The 18,898-nt window shown below is 39.7% G+C and overlaps 1 non-coding gene across 1 annotated transcript; it reads right to left on the bottom strand.

The window, feature by feature from the left end:
• Positions 1–17,528: 17,528 nt before the first annotated feature.
• On the bottom strand, positions 17,529–17,600 carry TRNAG-UCC. The gene has a single exon. It is a non-coding gene; the product is annotated as a tRNA-Gly (tRNA).
• Between the last annotated feature and the right edge of the window lie 1,298 nt (positions 17,601–18,898).

Raw genomic sequence — 18,898 nt, 5'->3', positions numbered from 1 at the left:
GTTTATTGTTGTTTCTGATCTGTAGATTAGAATTTATACATTGTTGTTTGTTTTGGATTTTTCGATCAGATTATATTACTGTTGCTGAGGTTTGCCCATGTCGTATTACTACAACTGATCTTATTATTCACTTGCATGATCTATTCTTCTATTCAGTTTCCTCGGTGTGTTTGTGGTATCATTTCCTCACCACGGAGACCCTTTGCATCAGCAGCAGGGAAAGAGTACGGAGAGAGCATGAGTGGGGCCGGGGAGATGGGTTGTGTCGGCAGTAGGGTGGGGGCGGAGTTGTAGGAAAGGGGTTGGAGGAGGAAGAAGAAGAGAAGAAGACGGGTAAAAGGATCATGTTACATGGACTTAGGGTTAGTTTGGGGATTAAAAAAATACTACTAAGCCACATCACGATTTAACAAACGGATACTACCGACATGGGTGTAATAGTAATTTAATGTAAACTATAGGGGATACAAATGTAATTAGGGAAAATCTAAGGGGAATGTGTAATTAGGCCATAGTATAGGGGATGGGCATTTAATTTTCCCAAAAAAATCAACGATGGGATGGCTTAACCTTCTGATTTTTATCCCCTGCATGAGTCCAAAATCAACTGTTGGGACTTTATTTGGGAAGATGTTGTGGATTTTGTTCGTTCTTTCTTCCTCTTGGGGTACTTCTCCCGGTTGCAACCATACTTTGTTTTGTATGATCCCCAAGAAAGATAATGCAACATCTGTGGCTGATTTTAGACCCATTAGTCTATATAATGTCTGTTATAAAATTGTGGCTAGGATTTTGGCCTACAGACTTAAGCCCCTTCTATCCTATTTTATTTCTCATTTTCAATCTACTTTTGTTTCTTGCCGGCAGATAGGGGATAACATTGCCAGTGCACAAGAAATCTTTACTTATTTAAAAAAACATAAAGCAAAAACCGATTTTGCTGCAATCAAGCTGGACATGTCTAAAGCCTATGATAGAGTAGAATCACAATTAATTTCTAACCTCTTCAGTTTTTTGGGGTTTGACGAACATTGGATTTCTCTTGTGCTTTGCCTTATTTCCACTACGTCCTTTTCTTTCAAAATCCAGGGTAGTTCTTTCGGTTATCTCAAACCTCAGCGGGGGCTGCGTCAAGACTACCCTCTAAGCCCCTACCGTTTTCTGTAAGCTATGGAGGTACTCTCTAGGCTACTTGATGCGTATAGGGAGATTGGCCTCTTCAGGGGGATTAAGGTTGCCCACACTGCCCCTGAAATCTCCCACCTGTTTTTTGCCGATGACACTTTTATTTTTTGCCGAGCAACTGAGGATGACTTTTCAACTATTAAATTTGTACTTGACCTCTTCTCGAACATTACTGGACAAGAAGTAAACTTCAATAAATGTGATATTATCCCAGCTTCTTTCAGATAGTCCTTGAACTCATCTGATAAATACTCTCCTCCTCGATCAGATCGAAGGCACTTGATGCAACTACCCAACTGTTTTTCAACTTCCGCTCGAAATTCTTGAATTTATCAAAAGTTTCTTATTTGCGGTGCATCAAGTATATGTAATCATAACGAGAGTAATCATTAGTGAAGGTTGCGAAATATTCGTAACCATACCTTGCGTGAATATTAACGGACCCACATACATCAGAGTGTATCAATTCTAACAAAACTTCAGTTCTTCTTCCCTTGGTAGGGAAGGTTTTCTTAGTCATTTTATCTTGTAGAAATGACTCACAGGTTGGATAAGGTTCTACCTTTAGAAAATCCAAATGACCATCCTTTACCAACCTGTTTATCCTTTCTACTTCAATATAATCTAACCTTAAGTGCCAAAGATATGTTGAATTATCTTGAACTAATTTTCTTTTTATAGATGTATTGGAGATTTCATTCACATCAAATTCTGGTTTTAAGAAATCTAATCCGTTATCTAGTAAGCCAGCAACAACAACAGAATTATTAAACCGAATAGTTAACTTAACACCAAATTGAAAAGTATAACCATCCAAAACCAGCTTACTAACAAAAACAATGTTCCTCTTGAATGAGAAGACTTAAAAACAATCTCTTAAGTAAAATCTCCAATGGCCTCAGCTTCTGTACCCGTTTTCAAACGAACTTCATCCTTACTCAATCTTCTTGTCAGCTTAAATCCTTGCAACATGTTGCAAATATGGGCAGTGGATCCGGAGTCCACCAACCATGAATGAGTAGGTTCCTCCGACAAATTAGACTCATAAAGGACTAAAGTTTCAGAAAAACCTTCTTCTAGCTTCTTTTTCTGAGATGCCAGAAAAGCTCGACATTCCATCCTTTTTGCAATAGAAATAAGTTTCCTTCTTCTTGTTCTTCTGAATTCCTTTTGACTCGACCTTTGGGGCTTTACCCTTATCAGCCTTCTTCTTATTATTTTTGCCCTTAGGCTTAGAGGAAGAGGATTTGTCCTCTGTGATCAGGACCTCCACTTTCTGCTTCTTGGATGCAGCCTCTACTTCTTGCAATATGTTGCCGAGCTCAGGAAGTTTGACGAAGAGTTTATTTAGGTTGTAATTAATAATAAATAATCCATAGATATCCTAAGGCAGAGAGTAAAAGATAACATCCGTTTTATAATTCAGCTTAAAAAATGTCCCAAGGTTCTCCAGATCTTGGTACAAGTTTTGCATTTTCATCACATGACCTACAACAGAAGTTCCTTGGGTCATCTTTGCACTATGGAGAAGTGTCACAAGTTGATGATGGGGATGCCTTTCTTCTCTCCCATACATCTCCTTCAACTTCTCTAGCATGTTCTTTGTTAAGGACAAATCCTTGACAGAATCAGCGATGGTATTTTCCAAAGAACTCAGCACGAGGAGCTTGGCCTTAGAGTTTTTCTGACGGAACAACTCATAGGTTTCTTTGGATTGAGGGTTCTCCTCGTTAGGGAATTCAGGCTCTTCTTGCTCAAGGACTGACATCAGACCTTCTGCAGATAGGAGTAACTTAATGTTCCTCCTCCAGTCAACATAATTTGGGTCGGTCAAAATATGATCTTTAATCAGGACAGCGTAGTTCATTTGGGTCGACATAATATTAAATCTACACTATGTACAAAAATTAACAATTAGCATGATCGACAACCATTGAAAAATGGGATAGTAACAATCAATGATCAATCACACCATAAGCTTCCCTTCGTTTATAGGGCATGAATTGGAACTTATCGACCCATATGCTTCAGGCTTAGCCTATCGAAGTTCATCATTGGCATGTTGGTTGAGTGAACTATTTTGTCTGTCACCTAGACTTCCAATGTGATTTAGCTACCTGAGTGTCATGCCCATTACTATCGGCTGACACACACTCAAGTCAAGTGCATACCCTTAATTTTATGATATTGCGAGTTAATGCCTACTATTGTAGTACACGTACCACTGAACATATTTTCTGTCTATCACATGTGAGATGGGAGTAGACAATCTCATCAACCTATCCAATTATTATCCTATCAGCATCTGCAGGAGTAGATCGATAATATTTCTACATTCACCAACTAAGAGAGGCTATGGGAGTCCCACCGACTAGGGTTTCCCATATCACACTTGTTTTAAAAAAAAAATTGAGGGATAACGGGAACGCATAAAATCACAACCATATCTAATGTATAAGCACATAAACACATCCATCACAGGAAAATTAAATACCAATGATTATGGGATAACATCTTTAATCAACATGAGTTCACATCCACTATAAACTCACTTTGATTACAAGATGGATGAGAGTAATCACAGCCTCATATGTCACTCCCACACATAACAATAATTATGTGGCAATGCAGATGCAACTAACTATTATAGGAAAATAAATCCAGAACTGTAAACAACTTGAACACTCCAAGTGACCAAGTCCATCTTCCAATCTTCTCACCAACAAACCGACAAGATCCTTAATTCACGATCATAATCAAGATCCCATCACAATCACAATCTTGAAGCAATTACATCAAATAATTCAAATTAATTTAAAATTGTTACAATCTTTTTACATAAAAGACAAAACTCAGGAAACTAACTAAGGGAGGCCATAGGAGTCCCACAGACCAGGGTTTCCCATATCATACTTGTTTTTAAAAAAAATATTGAGGGATAATGGGAACGTATAAAATCACAATCATACATCCAAAGTAAGCACATAAACACATCTATCACAGAAAAATTAAATACCAATGGTTATGGGATAGCATCTTCAATCAACATGAGTTCACATCCAATATAAACTCACTTTGATTACAATATGGATGGGAGTAATATGTCACTCCCACGCATAAAAAAAATTATGTGATAATGCAATTGCAACTAACTATTACAGAAAAATAAATTCAGAATTGTAAACAACTTGAACACTCCAAGTGAGCAAGTCCCTCCTCCAATCTTCTCACCAACGAACCGTTAAGATCCTTGATCCACGATCATAATCAAGATCCCATTATGATCACGATCACATCACAATCTCCAAGCAATTACATCAAATTCTTTCAAACTAATTTAAAATTATTACAATCATTTTACATAGAAGACAAAACTCAGGAAACCAGTCTACCAATTTGAATTGACTAAGGGAAATTACATAACCTTTACATAAAATAGGGAGAAAAAAGGAAAAATTAAAATTACATCCAAGATCACATCCATGCCTCCATCTAATGCATGTATTTAAATCCCATAACCATGGTCTTCATGACATACATGATGCCAAAGTTTAATATTTTATGTTTTATGTGAAAAATGCGCAAAAACACAAAGTATACCATCACCATGACAAACCATTTCACTATGGTAATGTGCATCCAATGCACCCATGAAATAATCACATACATGCTTATAAAAAAATAAAATAAGTCATAATGCAAATTGAGGAAGGTGGGTGAAGGCAAGAATCTCTCCACCCATCTTCTCCAAGTGATCTCCCTTTCAATAAAACCTAATCAAAAATTTTTTTTTTTTAATTTTTGCTATACAAGGTAGCACATAGGAAAATAAAAGGGAGACCGCAGGCTGCCAGCGCGCGCAAACAACACTAGCAGCAGCACGTGCAAGGCGCGACAGGGGCCATCGCACATGGGGAGCGCGCGGGTCACAGGGGCAGCGTGGCAAAGGGCTGCACGTGGTAGGCGGGGCGCGCGGCTAGCGGGGGGGAAGGGTGCGGCTAGCAGGACGTGCAGCAGGCGAGTGCAGCAGGTTGTGGCCTCTGGCGCACGACGCATGTACACCCATGACAGAAGCTGCCTGGTCCTCATGCCCGCGGCCAAACCACGCAGCCGGTAGCATGCCCATGGCCTTCCTCGTATGCATCCCTTCCCCATGGGAGATGTCATTCAATAAGCAGCAACAATGGAAGAATTGATTGTTACCTAGAGTTTCACAAGCGCAAAACCTTCAATCGAATATAGCCCTTTCGCAAACGTTCCACGCATCATGCACAGCTTTGCGTTTGCACTCGATCAAGCCAACTCCTACACACTCCATGTTATACCCGCACCCCAGATCATAATTAATTATTATTTCTTTCCCGTGATGTGTGGTTATCACTGCCACGTATGCTGGTGAGCTGTTCTCACTGGTGGTCAAACCCAGCTACAAAATTATTGACCACAGTGCGGGTTTACCTGTGGAGAAAACTATTCAGGGAAATGGGGGACAAACCATGACAAGGAAATAGTAAGTTCTAGCCCTTAATTTTATTTATTTACCCTTTCCCTCGATGCCCTCGAAGTGCGGGTCAAGATTTAGACCGCCCGGGCTATTTTAGTTGAGTTGAGAATATTCTATTTGTGGGTCCCACTTATTTAAGGGAGCGTGTGATGGACTTATAATCTCATGGTGGATGGACCCATCCCCTAGTGGGTTCTTTTCTATTTGAAACCTGTGGGCAGGCCCATTTAGTTAAGAGGCCCATTTAACTTGAGGGCCCATTTGACTCTATTTGACCCAAAGATGGGTTAACCCATTCCTTTACCCTAAATAAGACCATGGGTCAATCCATTAAGCCCTCTTGACCCATTTAACTTAAAGTACCCATTTAGCTATTGACCCATTTGACTTGTGGGATAAAAAAAAAAAAGGGTTTTATTCTATTTCTTGCCCAACCAATTTGACCCATCCTTATTGGGCTCTTTTCTAATTAAAATCAATGGGTCAACCCATTTAACTATTTGACCCATTTAACCTAAAGGACCCAAGGTCCATTTTCTATAAATAAGACAAAGGAGGGGGGGAGAAGCATTCTTTCTCTTTATTTCTCCCATCTAACCTAAATCGTGGAGGAGAGAAAGGAGAAAGAAGGAAAGGAGAAGGAAGGAGAAAAGGAGGAAGAAGGGTGGAGAATCTTGGTTGGAGGCTTGAAGACCACTTCTTGGAGCCCTCTACGTAGAGCTTTTCTATATTGGGGGAAGGTAAGCCATTAAAACCCACATCTCTTCATCTATTTTGGGTTTTGGGGTTTGGAAAATGGGAGAGATTCGACCTAGGATTCTCTTGGAACTCAAGGAATCGATGGAACCTCTAAACCTAGACTATGGTGGAGTTATTTCACTCCATTACAAGCTCTAAGCCTAAGTCATCTCTTTCCCTTTGAGAAATTTAAGGTTTCTACCCTATTATGTCCTAAATTAGGTTCTCTTTGTTTTCTCTCTTAAATCCTTGGGATTACATGGACCTAATGAGGTCTTAGAACCCTAATGGACCTAGACGGAAGCTTTCTTGAAGCCTCCCTACCTTTAAACCCCTTGGGAAAAGAATCCCGGGTGAGAAACCTTTCAATTTTGGTTCTGCAAGTATGTGGTTTTACATGTGGTTTCAGACCTGCAAGAAACCACCCTGAGATTACCACCCTGAGAAGGCCCCTGGAAAGCTCGGATTTATGGGCGGTTTCATTTTCTGAGAAACCACACCTGCAACCGCACTAGACTGAGACTGTCCTGAGCCCCTGGTTTCCTAGGATTTACCTGTGGTTGCAGAAATTGGGCATGAAACCACACCTGCAACCACTCTGCTTCTGAAACCTTATACTTAAAGTGATTATGGGAGACCTTTTGTGGATCCGTCCTTTTACTTAATTAACCCTGTTTTCACTCTTTATTTAGGTTTAAAGTTTTCATCTTGTGACGTGTTACTTGATTGCGGCGACAACTCATAACATTGGAACATAACACATATGTGAGTGGGTTTAGTTGTTTGGGCTTGATATTATTATTGCATTGTATATTATGTCATCATTATAAATTATTAAGCATGCTTGCGCATATTGCATACTTTTATATATGAATGTTATGATGTTAATTCGAGATGCTTTACTTTGATGGGTCTCGGTGCCTGTGGGTGCCGGTGCCGAAACCCCGGATACTATATATATTTATGAAAAAATTATGTTGAATGTCATGTTGAACTGTATGTGTCGTACCGTGGTGCTGGTAACCGGGCACTAAACCAGATGAAAAGTTGATATGCCCGGATTACCTCTCGGGACGATAGGACTTGCATGTAACTGTGGCTAGGATTTTACACCCTTATGCTACGACCCTTACCAACAGGGGTTTAGGTGTTGGGTAATCAGTACACCGAATTCTGTAGAGGTGGGAGAGGCCAGTCATGGTAGTATTGGTTATCAGGGGTCTGCCACTGAGTGGTCTTGGAGGCTTCGATCGGCGTAGGTCCCAGGTGACAATTGAGGTTTCATTGTGGCGATAAGTTAAGTGACCCACAGTGTCTCCCGAGTTGTCACAGTAGCATATACCTCTGACTTAGTTGTGATGTTAGGTGAAAAATTTACTTAACATATGCATGCATCATTGGACTATGTGAATTGTGTGTTTGTGCATCCCCATCCCCTCACTGGCTCAGTGGAGAGCTAACCCCCTCGTGTACACAATTTTTAGATTATGATGCAGATACGGAGGAGCCGGAAGCTGTGTTAGAGGAACATGGCGACGGGTGTCTTTGTGACGATTGTGCCTACGGGCCGTGAGAATTTTAGGGACTTGTTCCCCTTCTACTTATTTTAGGGTGTAGGCCCATGTATAAACATTTACTGTTATACCCTTGTTGATCATTATTATATGGTAATGAGAAATGGATTAATTATAGTATTTATCATCTAGGCTTTGATCATCTTGTAACTATTTGATTTTATACGCTTCCGCAAAACTATTGATCTTTTGGAATGTAATATTCCCCTTTTCGCACTCTGGTATTATATCGTTTTAATATTGGTTATGACTGTGCGTTGGGACACTGTGTCAGTGATCCTGGCAGATTAGTAGGAAGACACGCGTCATCCTAGTCACCCCTTATAATGTATTTTATCCCTTGTTGGGATGGGGGCGTGACAGAGTGGTATCAGAGCAATGATGCTCTGCACCAACCACAGTTTCGCGGACTCTTGATTTACTCTCCACAATTAGGTTCTAAACTAAAAATATTCAAGAACATAAGTGATTGTGTGCAGACATAGGAGAAGACTGATTGTGGTGAAACAAGAACTTAGAAGATAATAAGCAACATGGAACTTAGGATTTGAACCATAGGCTATTAAGCTACAACTATATAATTGCTTGGTTGAGTCTTAAGTAGGTCATAAATGGGCAACTATATGTTATAATTCATAAATAATAATGAACCAATCATAACCAACCACAATTATCAACAATGATTTAAACAAGAGAAAATTAAGCAAATACATAGAGATACATATAAGATTAATTATAAATATTCAATTGTTCCAAATCTTCTTGGGAGGCAATCATATTCTTCCCATTTCAACATTCATGATTTCATCTATTTCAACAAAAATATATGATTCCATTCAGCTCAATCAAAAGATACTAATATAAACACCATAATTGTTCCAGATTCTCTGTTTGGGCATAACTGTGCCTTTTCCAACTCAAAATGCAAGATCTCATCTGTTACAACTTAAAACATTTGATTATGTTCATCTCAGATTAAATATACAAGTCTACCATTTCTAAAAGTTCCCAGTTGTTCATACTAAGACAAGGACTAGAAGAACTGATCCGAGATAACTTCAATTTGTTGAGAGAAAGCTGGGCTAGTCATTTGCACCACCGCCACCACCACGACCAAGAAAGGTGTTGATGTCATCTACCCCTCTCTCGATACCCTATAGGCGCTGAGTCTGGTCGGAGAGTTGCTTTGTGACCTCATCGAAGCCATCCACCACTCGCAGGTTCAGTCGCCTGATGCCCGTCAGAATGTCAATACCTCCCACTTGATTAAGGTATAGGGATTCCTTCTAAGTGAACAATAGGTCCTTGCTCCTCCAATGGACACGTTGATAACACCGGCCAACTGTGCTGCAATGAAGGCTATAGGAACCCCCTTGACATATGAAACAACCCGATAGTTTTGTGTGCCCAGGTTCTCGGTATCCAGATTTGTATAGAAATGGCGAATGAGTTTCAGGTAGTATGGTTCAGGAAGGTTGAGAATGTTGGTCCACCCCAATGCCTCGAATCTCTGCCCCACCATGTAAGCTTTGAGATCATCCAACACTACATCCCGCCCTTCTACTATATTTTTGAAGCGGCAGTAGTCTTGGTAAAGCTCTTGGTCCTCTATCTTTTGAAACCATAGTGGATCTAGGACAGTTGGTGCAACTTGTTCCAAGCATGCACGCCTTGTTCTTGGAGCCATTGATTATTTTAATCTGCCGCCAAAAGCCAAGATTGATAGCAAATTAGTACCTTGAATGCTAAGGCCTAAGTAGATGATCAATGTAAGGTTGTGAAGTTCAAAACCTAGCCCTTGATTTTCCTTCCAAAGCAAATTAAATTACAGCAGGATTCTTAGGCTAGAAAATTCTGATTTTATCCAATTGTGATCTAAGAAGTTAGGGAAAAAGGAAAGGCATGGCCATTATGTGAATGACATGATAAATAATGAAGATTCATGGTCATATTATGCCTAGGACATGATATTTTATACAAAGTAGTAAGTTCAAACAAGAAGTCGACTTGTTCGATCATGGAGCATGCCTTGGGCTTCAAAAAGAATTTTTAGATTTTGTGATTGGAAGTTTGAATCTTGAGAAACAAGTAAAGTTGGTTTGTGGCAACTCAAAATAGTTTAGACTAAGCCTACATAGTAAGACCGAATCAAATATGGCAAAAGAGAAGAGGAAAATTTGATTAGGTTTTGATTTTCCAAAATCCAACCTAAATCCTTGAGTTAGATGCCAAGATTGTATGCAAGCCCTTGTATAGGTTGCTTATGATGAGAAAATGGTTAAGATTAGGTTGTGAGTAACCTACCAAGCAAAAGGAAACAAAAACCCCAAGTTTTATAAACCTGAAATCGATTTTGGGGTTTCTCCTTGAGAGAAATCGATGGGAAAAAGAGAGATCTTACCTGAATGCGATTGGATGTTGTTGAGGAGTAATTTGGAGCACCAAAATCCACCAAGGAGTGAGGAGAGAGCAAGTACGGTCGCAGTTGGGGTTTCTCCGGAGCTTTAGAGTTGTGTTTTGAAGGAGGGAAATAAATCCCTAAGTCGCGGGTTTTAAAATTTTAATTTTTGGGCCATGTGGTTTCACCCGTGGATTCAATTTTGTGAAACCGACTGAGAATCCGTGAATTTCTGAGAACAAAATTTGGTTCTGTAAAAGCCCGGATTTACCTGTGGTTGCAACTTACTGAAACCACACCTAAAACCACCCAAGCCAGAAAGAATTTTTTTGGCCCTGTTTGGTTTAACCAATCTATTTTTGGTGTTTATTACCTCCATTTGATGTTTCCCTCGCCCCTCTTGTGGCATATCTTACCCCGGTAACTTAAGCTTTATGCTTGGCAAATAAAAGTATAGAAGTGAAATGTCTACAAGATGTGAAAATTGTATTGTGACAAGAGCGTATAAGGGAAATGAGACATGATAACCATAGGAAGATGTTGGGAGTGAAGAGATATGAAGAAGATCAATGCACATGTAAAATCCATGTGAAATTCCTAATGCGTGGATGTGAATAATGAGATCAATGTGAACAACATGTACTTTTGGCTACTTTACATTCCAACCAATATCAAACAAGCAAGTTATTAGATGAAAATACCCCAACAAGAGACAAGAATTATTTATTTGAGAAAAAAAAGGAAAGATTTAAGGATTTTATCAATAATTATGTATACAAGAGAATATGCTTGAAGATAAGACAATGGGATAATGTTTTACGAGATTTTATGGTATGTAAAAGAATTAGATTTGAACTTGGAGAGTTTTCCCAAATATTGTGAATTGAGGACTTTACCACAACCAAAACCTGGACATAATCCAAGTAAAATTCAACTAGATATGATAAACCTAGCAACAATCTCTAAAATGCTTGCAAAGACTTGAAATTTATAAAAGATGCATTAATCAAATAAGGATCCAACAACTTAGTGCCATCGATCAAATAGGGTTTGATTTATACCCAAAAGTCCTAGTTCCAATCGGTTTGGTATGGATTTGGTGTACATGGCCATGGGATTACAAGAAAAATCAAGACTTGATCACAACTTGAAATGATTCATCCCAAATCCAAAAAAAAAAGAAGAGAGAAAGTAGAATGGGAAGAAAGCCATATCTTGAATGACTGAGAGTTGAACCTTGAGGCTTGAGATTACAAGAAAAATCACCCAAGGGAAGCTTGAACGGAAGTCCGTATAGAGATTTTCTCCCTGTGATTATGTCCCTTTCTTTGGAGCCAAAAGTGAGTTTTAAAACTCGTAGCTCTGTTTTGTTAAAATTCTACGAACAGACGAACGAACGGATCCACTTGTCGTGAATCCGCCCCACACAAAAAAAAAAAAAAAAAAACACTTGAAATTATCATTTTTAAGTTGTGCTGATCACGAACGGATCCACACTCATGCGTCCGTCCGTAGATCCGTTTGACTTACACCCTCTTGGCCATTGAGACTTCTGAGATCGGATGAATGAACGGATTTGCATTCCACATCCGCCCGTTAGTCTGCTCTCCCTATTTTTGCGGAGGAGCCACGAACGGACCCAGAGTACTGACACCGCTCGTGAGTCCACCCGATTTCTTTTAGGATTTTGAGCTCAGATTTTTGGAGACCTTTGACCACACCTATATGTGATGATTATGTGCCTATACCCTAGACCGGATACCCCGTTATGTGACCCATTTGTGGGGATCACTTAAGTCTAGTTAATACCTTGAAATTGAAAGAGGTTAGGACTTGTACCCGATCGGACCAGCTAATCAGAAGTAGCAGGCATTGGTAACTGCTGTGACTCCTCTCTTACATAAAAGGAGAAGAGTTACCTTGAGGATGAAGACCTTAGATCCTGTGAATTTAAAGACCCAAACCTTATGGATAGGAAAACCTAAACCTATACGGGTAGAGACCCTCAATGGGGTGCGTAGGAAAGGAAAGTAATAGACTGATTTATTTGAGTAAGCCATGAAGGTCACGTGTATTGGAAGTCATTCATAACACCTCAAGCTAATGACGACTCTATTTGAACTTTACTTGGTCCATCCAAACCTTGTTTAGACTCATAGAGAAAGTCCTACACCGTGATTTGACTTTCCAAAAAAAAAGAGACTTAGCAAACTGTACCTGAGAACTTCTTGTTCTTGTGGATTGACCTAGATGACAGATATGTCCATGGGGATGTGAATGTAATTATTGAATTTATGCCTACATATTGGTGTGATAAATATATATAGATATACCTTAGAACCTTGGACTTGTGTGACTAGAGTGATTCTCTGGTACTACAAGTATGACTTACCTTGACCTTGTTGTGAAACTAGTTGGAGCCCTGACCTTGGTTGACCAGACCTTAGGGAGATGAATAATGAATTTAATGATCGAGTAGGTTAAATTATTGAGACATGCTTGAAGAGTTGACTTGGACAAAAGCTAGTAAAGGTTGTTGGTTCTCGAAAGAGGACTGATGTGGACTCTTCCCTGTGGGATAACTGTGTTATAGGTTTAAAGGTTGTGAAAGCTGAAACTGAAGGATGTAACAAGACCTTCTCCAACGACAGATATGAATGGGGTAATGGATCACCAAATGCGTTTCCTCCGTACTGGGAGTGAACAATAGGAGATTCCATCAATATTCCAAATCATTCTAAAGTTGAGTTAGGTAATGAGACAACCAGATGTGAAAGCCTTCAGAATGTGAACCCTATGTTTGAAAATGGACAGAATGGACAGGTTAGATCCTATAACCCAAGACTGACCAAAGTAGTGAAGGCTAGAGTGGTATCACCTGATCTGAAAGATCTAGGCAACCTCTGTTCCTTGAGACTTAACTTAGTAGTTGGAACCCTGTTTTCCTAGGGTTATTGTGAACCACACCCCTATGATAATATGACCCTGTAAAGAAAAGAGAATTGTGAAACCTGACTTGCTGTGCCATGTGGGCACTGCCTCATCTTGACCCGACCTTTGACTTAGTTCAAGATGTGGGTGACTTGGGATGTTGTTATCCAACAGTTCTTATCACTTGAGACCCTAGCTGCCTCAAATTTCGGGGACAAAATTTCTCGTAAGGTGGGGAGGATGTTATACCCACACCCCGGATCATAATTAATTATTATTTCTTTCCCATGACGTGTGGTTATCACTGCCACGTATGCTGGTGAGCTGTTCTCACTGGTAGTCAAACCCAGCTACAAAATTATTGACCACAGTGCGAGTTTACCTGTGGAGAAAACTATTCAGGGAAATGGGGGACAAACCATGACAAGGAAATAGTAAGTTCTAGCCCTTAATTTTATTTATTTACCCTTTCCCTCGATGTCCTCGAAGTGCGGGTCAAGATTTGGACCGCCTGGACTATTTTAATTGAGTTGGGAATATTCTATTTGTGGGTCCCACTTATTTAAGGGAGCGTGTGATGGACTTATAATCCCATGGTGGATGGACCCATCCCCTAGTGGGTTCTTTTCTATTTGAAACCTGTGGGCAGGCCCATTTAGTTAAGAGGCCCATTTAACTTGAGGGCCCATTTGACTCTATTTGACCCAAAGATGGGTTAACCCATTCCTTTACCCTAAATAAGACCATGGGTCAATCCATTAAGCCCTCTTGACCCATTTAACTTAAAGTACCAATTTAGCTATTGACCCATTTGACTTGTGGGATAAAAAAAAAAAATGGGTTTTATTCTATTTCCTGTCCAACCAATTGGACTCATCCTTATTGGGTTCTTTTTTAATTAAAACCAATGGGTCAACCCATTTAGCTATTTGACCCATTTAACTTAAAGGACCCAAGGTCCATTTTCTATAAATAAGACAAAGGGGGGGGGAGAAGCATTCTTTCTCTTTATTTCTCCCATCTAACCTAAATCGTGGAGGAGAGAAAGGAGAAAGAAGGAAAGGAGAAGGAAGGAGAAAAAGAGGAAGAAGGGTGAAGAATCTTGGTTGGAGGCTTGAAGACCACTTCTTGGAGCCCTCTACGTGGAGCTTTTCTTTATTGGGGGAAGGTAAGCCATTAAAACCCACATCTCTTCATCTATTTTGGGCTTTGGGGTTTGGGAAATGGGAGAGATTCGACCTAGGGTTCTCTTGAAACCCAAGGAATCGATGGAACCTCTAAACCTAGACTATGGTGGAGTTATTTCACTCCATTACAAGCTCTAAGCCTAAGCCATCTCTTTCCCTTTGAGAAATTTAAGGTTTCTACCCTATTATGTCCTAAATTAGGTTCTCTTTGTTTTCTCTCTTAAATCCTTGGGATTACATGGACCTAATGAGGTCTTAGAACCCTAATGGACCTAGGAGGAAGCTTTCTTGAAGCCTCCCTACCTTTAAACCCCTTGGGAAAAGAATCCCGGGTGAGAAACCTTTCAATTTCGGTTCTGCAGGTATGTGGTTTTACATGTGGTTTCAGACCTGCAAGAAACCACCCTGAGATTACCACCCTGAGAAGGCCCCTGGAAAGCTCGGATTTATGGGCGGTTTCATTTTCTGAGAAACCACACCTACAACCGCACTGGACTGAGACTGTCCTGAGCCCCTGGTTTCCTAGGATTTACCTGTGGTTGCAGAAATTGGGCATGAAACCACACCTGCAACCACTCTGCTTCTGAAACCTTATACTTAAAGTGATTATGGGAGACCTTTTGGGGATTCGTCCCTTTACTTAATTAACCCTGTTTTCACTCTTTATTTAGGTTTAAAGTTTTCATCTTGTGACGTGTTACTTGATTGCGGCGACAACTCATAACATCGGAACATAACACATATGTGAGTGGGTTTGGTTGTTTGGGCTTGATATTATTATTGCATTGTATATTATGTCATCATTATAAATTATTAAGCATGCTTGCGCATATTGCATACTTTTATATATGAATGTTATGATGTTAATTCGAGATGCTTTACTTTGATGGGTCTCGGTGCCGGTGGGTGCCGGTGCCGGAACCCCGGATACTATATATATTTATGAAAAAATTATGTTGAATGTCATGTTGAACTGTATGCGCCATGCCGTGCTAGTAACCGGGCACTAAACCAGATGAAAAATTGATGCGTCCGGATTACCTCTCGGGACGATAAGACATGCATGTAGCTGTGGCTAGGATTTTACACCCTTATGCTATGACCCTTACCAACAGGGGTTTAGGTGTTGGGTAATCAGTACACCTAATTCAGAGGTGGGAGAGGCCATCATGGTAGTATTGGTTATCGTGGGTCCGCCACCGAGTGGTCTTGGAGGCTTCGATCGGCGTAGGTCCCAGGTGACAATTGAGGTTTCATTGTGGCGATAAGTTAAGTGACCCACAGTGTCTCCCGAGTTGTCACAGTAGCATATACCTCTGACTTAGTTGTGATGTTAGGTGAAAAATTTACTTAACATATGCATGCATCATTGGACTATGTGAATTGTGTGTTTGTGCATCCCCATCCCCTCAGCTGCTCGGTGGAGAGCTAACCCCTCGTGTACACAATTTTTAGATTATGATGCAGATACGAGGAGCCGGAAGCTGTGTTAGAGGAACATGGCAACGGGTGTCCTTGTGACGATTGCGCCTACGGGCCGTGAGAATTTTAGGGACTTGTTCCCCTTCTACTTATTTTAGGGCGTAGGCCCATGTATAAACATTTACTGTTATACCCTTGTTGATCATTATTAGATGGTAATGAGAAATGGATTAATTACAGTATTTATCATCTAGGCTTTGATCATCTTGTAACTATTTGATTTTATAAGCTTCCGCAAAACTATTGATCTTTTGGAATGTAATATTCCCCTTTTCGCACTCTGGTATTATATCGTTTTAATATTGGTTATGACTGTGCGTTGGGACACTGTGTCAGTGATCCTGGCAGATTAGTAGGATGACACGCGTCGTCCTAGTCACCCCTTATAATGTATTTTATCCCTTGTTGAGATGGGGGCGTGACACTCCAAGGTTCTCAAAACCCTGGACTATCTTCAAGATCAAACACCAAGAGAGGGAGAGGAAGAGAGGACGATTCTAGGGAGGGGAGGGGTGTTCCACGTTTTCCAAGGGAGTGAGAGAGTTCTATATTTTTGGCAATCTTATATCTTTTATATTATTTGTCCTCTCAACCCTAATTGATTGAACACAAGGGCAAACAATATTGAGTTTCCTAATAGGACTCAATCACTTAGCCCACAAACCTTTCCAGCCAAGGAAAGATCCCTATTACTAGAGGAATCCAATATTGAGTCCAATATCCAATATTGACTCAACATCTATCCTTTTCTAACAAAATATTCACACATAGGTGACTAATTCCGTGACATTGCACCACATTTGGTAGCGGATTTCCAGTGATAAAAAGTTACCAATAAAGGCTATACAGACGGGTTTTGCACTTTTAGCAATGGTAAATATTGCCTCTAAAGCCTTGTCTTTGTGGGATGGAATCTCTCATGCTACGGTAAGAGGATTAAAATCCTCTCCAATTCCCCCATGGTGCAATGCGGTGCAGTTTGGAGTGGAGAGGTCGACACCCGGCAGGCACAACATCCAACGGTTCCGAACTCAAAGAGAAAGGAGAAAAGAATCCTGAGATGGTGCAACTCAAATCATGGGATAGCTGAGAAAACCTGAACGCAGATTGGAGTATTAAAAACCTCAGAAAACTAATTATTTTGGTAAGAACATACTTTTATTGAAAACCTAAGAAAACTAAAACCAAAAATGTCAAAGTACAAAAGAAAGTTAAGAATCGCAAGAGGATGGGAGTCACGTATATGATCTAACTGAAATGAAGCACCTAACGAAGGAAGCATGCCAGCTACGAAATTTCTTTCCTGCAGAATATGTTGAAATTGCACATATTCAAAGCTGTATGAAATAGCCTCTATTATCCAAAAAAGAAAAGAAAATAACCTCCATGGAAAAGTGGATTCTTGAGCCACTGATGAGTATGTTAATAACCATAAGGTTATCACTTTCAATGCATAATCTCTGAATGTGTCTGGCGCTGCACACACAGTAGGCAAAAAGGCGAAGCATTAAAAATTATTAAAACAACAATGCATCTACCGGGAGTCAAACCCGGATCTATTGCTTGGAAGGCAATTATCCTAACCGTTGGACTACAAACGCTAGTACATTTTCTTAGTGTCTTAAGGTTAAAACTAGTAAATAACATTTGGACGAGGGGTAGGTGTCAAGATGGAGGTCCAATTGAAAAGATGGACCGAACTAGAAACCAATTGGACCGAACCACAAATTAAAACCGATCAGACTGAACTTCATATTGGTTTTAAAAAATAAACTCTCAGTTTTAGTTCGTTTTGGTTTGAACCAATTGGGCTAATAAGGCCAGCCGAAATTGACTAAACCCAATTAAAAAAAAAAGGTGTTGTATAATATTTTTCTTTCTATATATGAAAAATCGCGATCAGATCTCCAATGGACATACAAGGAACTAAAAACCTATCAGGGACCGAAACAACCAGACTTGGTTTTAGTTTGAATTTTATAGTCCCTCTAGTTATTAGTTCGATTTTGGTCTAGCCCAATATATACTAAAACTCTGAAAGGACCGAACCAAACCAAAATTGTTTGATACCCCTAGCTCCTATATCAGCAATCTTAGAAAGATACCATGGATGTGTACTTAATAGTTCTGTCTTGTGGCAGGTCAAATGAGGCTAAAATTTTGAGGATGGGTAGAATCCAATGTTTCTTGCTCACATGTCCAATTTCAATCGAACAAAATTTGGTCATGAGGTAAAACAAAGTATTGAATAAATCCAAGAGGATGCTAAAAATTACGAGGCGAAAATGGGAAGGCATTTGTTGGATTTGAGTCTCAATTTTGACATATTGTGTTCACACCATTTTCCTAATATCCAACGGCTGTTTTTGTCTTATTATTTTTTATGTGCTAAAATTAGGGGGTGTCTATTTGAAGAATCTCTTCTAATGTAGTTGTTGAGAAAAAAATTTACCGTAAGGGTTTCAATTGTGAATGTATTGGTAAATACTTATTGGTTTATCCACTTGACAATGTATGTATTGGTAAATACTTATTAGGAATACGGTATTTGATTGACACGTGTCTTACTATATGGAATCCCAATGGGATCTTATCCTTTTCTTAATATTAGTTGAACCTATTCATGTAACACCTCTATTATTAGTTGTGAACTCTTTGTTTATGGTCGTTGGATAAGGAATCCTCATCTGTGATAAGATCACATTAGGATGCAAGGAGGTGTTGAGAAAATGAGTTTTTCTCTACAATTCATTGGGTTGAAAATTCAATTGCAATTAAATCATTCCTCAATCGTATAAGATATAGAAGACAATATGATTTTATGGGAGATTTTGTGCCTTACAAGAATTTATAACTAGTAAAAAAGATCTCTCTCTCTCTCTCTCACTCTCTCACTCTC

This window comes from Telopea speciosissima, chromosome 2 (genome assembly GCF_018873765.1).
Source record: "Telopea speciosissima isolate NSW1024214 ecotype Mountain lineage chromosome 2, Tspe_v1, whole genome shotgun sequence".
Lineage (NCBI taxonomy): Eukaryota > Viridiplantae > Streptophyta > Magnoliopsida > Proteales > Proteaceae > Telopea > Telopea speciosissima.
This window is presented reverse-complemented; position numbering and strand designations above follow the sequence as displayed.